This window comes from Puntigrus tetrazona, chromosome 8 (assembly GCF_018831695.1).
Source record: "Puntigrus tetrazona isolate hp1 chromosome 8, ASM1883169v1, whole genome shotgun sequence".
NCBI lineage: Eukaryota > Metazoa > Chordata > Actinopteri > Cypriniformes > Cyprinidae > Puntigrus > Puntigrus tetrazona.
The window spans coordinates 1,701,422-1,704,947 of NC_056706.1; the positions used below are offsets into that span (position 1 = coordinate 1,701,422).

General features: G+C 37.7%; 1 long non-coding RNA gene across 1 annotated transcript; it reads left to right on the top strand.

The window, feature by feature from the left end:
- The first annotated feature begins 290 nt into the window (after positions 1-290).
- On the top strand, positions 291-775 carry LOC122349901. The gene is made up of 3 exons (XR_006251537.1): positions 291-333; positions 411-474; positions 599-775. It is a non-coding gene; the product is annotated as an uncharacterized LOC122349901 (long non-coding RNA).
- The last annotated feature ends 2,751 nt before the right edge of the window (positions 776-3,526 follow it).

Here is a 3,526-nt window from a genome sequence, read left to right on the forward strand (position 1 = left end):
ATTTAAATTGAAGGGGGTAGATTGTAATGGGATATGGGTTGGGCACTACAAGTCCCAGCAGCCCCAGGGCTCTTAAAAGGAAGTAGTAAGGTTGTGTTTGTTCTTTTCACTTCCGGGTTTTTGATTTTGGGGAAAGGTGGCGTGGAATGTAGAGTGGCATGTAGGTAAGGAGATTTGAGTGATGCATTCTTACTACTTTGTTAGTTTTATCGATTGCATAATGAATTGATGTTGTGGTAGATGTTACTTTGGGGATATGAGCGCAGATAATCATTGCCGCCAACATGCATGGGAGCGTTGCTGAGAACTGAGAATATGCTGTACCGACTAATAGTAGGTAGAAGTCTGGTCATATTGATTTTGTTTATAGGTGTTTTGTTTTAATTAAATTATCTGCCTTTTTATTTTAGTGGTGTGACTGGATTATTGCCTGACTGTGGCCTGACCATCTTGTCGAAATAGTGGATGTGAAAGGTATTTAACGTTTTAATGAAAAAGGGTTTTTATTTATTTTTAAATTGGAAAGTGAGTGCATCTTATTTAATGAATTCTCTAATTCTGTTGATTTTTCTGTTTGTAATGGACTGTTTCCTTTTAGGGATGCATGGTTACCGTTTACTTTATGGTTAAAATATTGTTTTGTTTCGTTTCTTTATTACCTTTTGTTTGTAAGTGTGGAGATCCGGAGTGGTAGAGATTGAGGTACTAGTGAATGTGTTTGGTTGTTGATTTTATGTTTGTGTACCTTGTATTGCCCACTGTTAATTGTGTTTTGTTTAGCGGCGGTGGTTATCGGGTTGCCCTCACAGTGTGGATGACAGTGGTAAGGTGGCTGGGATTGTGTGGTGGTTTGGTCACTGTATTTCTGTGTCTTCTGTAGGTTTGCAGTGTGATTGCTGTGAGCTTGGCTGCTGTGAGAACACTTTGGCTTCTAGGCCCTTCTTTCACTTTCTTAGGCAACCTGTGGCCACCTAGGGCCAGTTTTCTTTTATTTCTTTTTCTTTATTTTGTAGGCATTTACATCCAAAAGGGTATGTGATATGTTTTAACATGTTTGACTTGTCTTTAATAAAAATGTATTTGATTCTTTAAAGTCACCTCATGGCCCCTTCTTTTGGTTATTGACACAGTGATTGGTCATCATACCACACACTGAAGCGGTTACAATATGTCGGCTTTGTCTCCACCCACTTCGTGCTCATTTCCGCTCACAAGCAGCTAAAGTGGTGCGCTATTTAAGTTGTAAAGCCATCACAAAGAGATAAAAGCATTTGCAGTTGTGCACTGCTTCCCTTTCATACCAGCAATACCATCTGAGAATGTGAGAAAGTTAAACAATATCCAATGAAAAGTAGCAGATCTGATATCAAACAGAAGATGACACGATTACTAGCATAACCAATCAGAACACAGTAAACAAGAGGACCAGTGAGAACATGACACACACACCAGGCAGAGAACAAGAGAAAAACAGATTACAAAATAAAAGACATGAACATGAACCCAAACTCGGTGTTACAACACTAATGAAAACGAAAATAATAACTAATATATTAATTTTGAATGTTTAAAATTCTTAAAACATTTTTCATTTTAATTCTCAGAGTAAGATATATCACCTATATCATATATCATTAATTGCGTAGGGAAAAAATAATTCTGAGTCTAAATCATAAGAATGTATTTTTCTTTATTCTGTCAAGGACTGCTATTTTCTTCAGGAATTACAGAATATGTAAAAGCTGTAATATTTCACATACCCTCTTTCTCCAGTTCACTCACTCCACAGCTTTTCACCTTGAATTTGGCCAGATTCAGTGCTTTGGCAGCGCTGAGAGGAAAACACACACAGATGAGTGTTTTTATTGTGCATCAAACACACACATGATGCTGTAAGAGAGCTGATCCAACCTCTGCATTGGTGTTCCTGATTTATAATCGATGTCCAGCACTATAGCTTCAGGGCGTTTTTGTTAATGTTGATTGCTCTATTTTGATTTTTATATTCAGTTGAGTTTATGTGGATGTTTATGTGTGTATTGGTTGGAAAAGGAATCAAAACTTACATAAAACATTTTAAAACGTGGAGTAGGATATGTATGGATGTTATTGTAAAGACTAAATCAATCTCCTACAGACTTGCTTTCATTTGCATAAAATAGCAAAACAGCAATACCCTGATAAAGGCCTAAAATTCTGGTCCTTTCTATGATGGAAGAATTGGAGAAGGCAAATGGGTAAAAATAAAAGGTTGATGGTATAACTAGAGTAAACAGAATGATATCTTAGAAATTCATAAACAGCCTTGTAGAACAGGTTTATCAATGAGACACACCTGTACAGAATTAAAGACAAGCACACTGTGACTCATTCAGTACACGTGCTCTACAGGTCTGTTTGTGAATACAGAAGAAAATAAAACACAAGGAAACAGAACAAGACAGGAGGGCTTAGGTTAGTTAGTGGTGAGGTTATGCATTTGCTAGGATGGAGCTTAGATGTAGTGAAGGTAGGGGAACCAGTCTGAGACTGATGTCCTGAAACTGCCATCAGAGACTATATGGTGCTTTGACTGAGATTGAATGTACCTCAATGTGAAAAAGGTCAATAAATAAAGAGCAGAGGGCCGTAACTGAAGTACTGTATGCACAAAATGCTTAGAACATTATTGGAAGGCTATATCAAAACTAAGCACTAGAGTTCTGTGTAAAGTGATTGTACTGAAATCGGCTGGATTATATTTTTGCTGATAAACTGGTTAATAAAACAGGGCTTGATTGAGGATGTTTTATACAGCCTGGGATCTTAGAGGAATTCATAGCATAACCTATGATAAGGGGACACACATATATTGAGTCGTATTGTGCTTGTATGTTCTGAACTGTGTTTTTGTTACAATTGCTGTTGGAGCAATGTATCAGTATTGTCAGATTTTTTGGGATGTTGATCTGATCTGAACTGATCTGAACTTTGGTTGGGTGGGATACGTGATGGTCTGAGTTTGATTGTGCACTGAGTGTTTCTAGTACTTTTTAATGACTGGGAGATGTTGAGGTCAAATGGCAGCATGTAGAAATCCTTCGCTGGATCTGAGAAAGAAACAATGATCTTTCAAACAAATGCTCCAGCTGCTCGCAAGATATCAGCTAGAAAACAAATCCCACAGAACAGAAGAGTAAGTCAAATATCGCAAAGCATCTTTATCATGGAGATTACTTACTATCCTTCCAGTTTAATACTCTTCAAGAGGTTTTGTGACGCGTCTGACTGATGGCTTAGAGAAGCTTCCCATCAATAATGTGCTCTGTCACTGAGGCTGAAACACACACACACACTCACCTCAATTATACATACTCAGAAACAAATTATGTACCAAATGTTTGTAAATTAAATACTTAAAGCTGCGGTCATCGCCGTGGTAACAAGTGATCACCATGAGCTAGAGGCAAACCACATGAATTGCTGAGAGCTGTCCAAACATGTTTCAACTAACGGATTAAATCAACCGTCATCAGAAGGGGTTTTC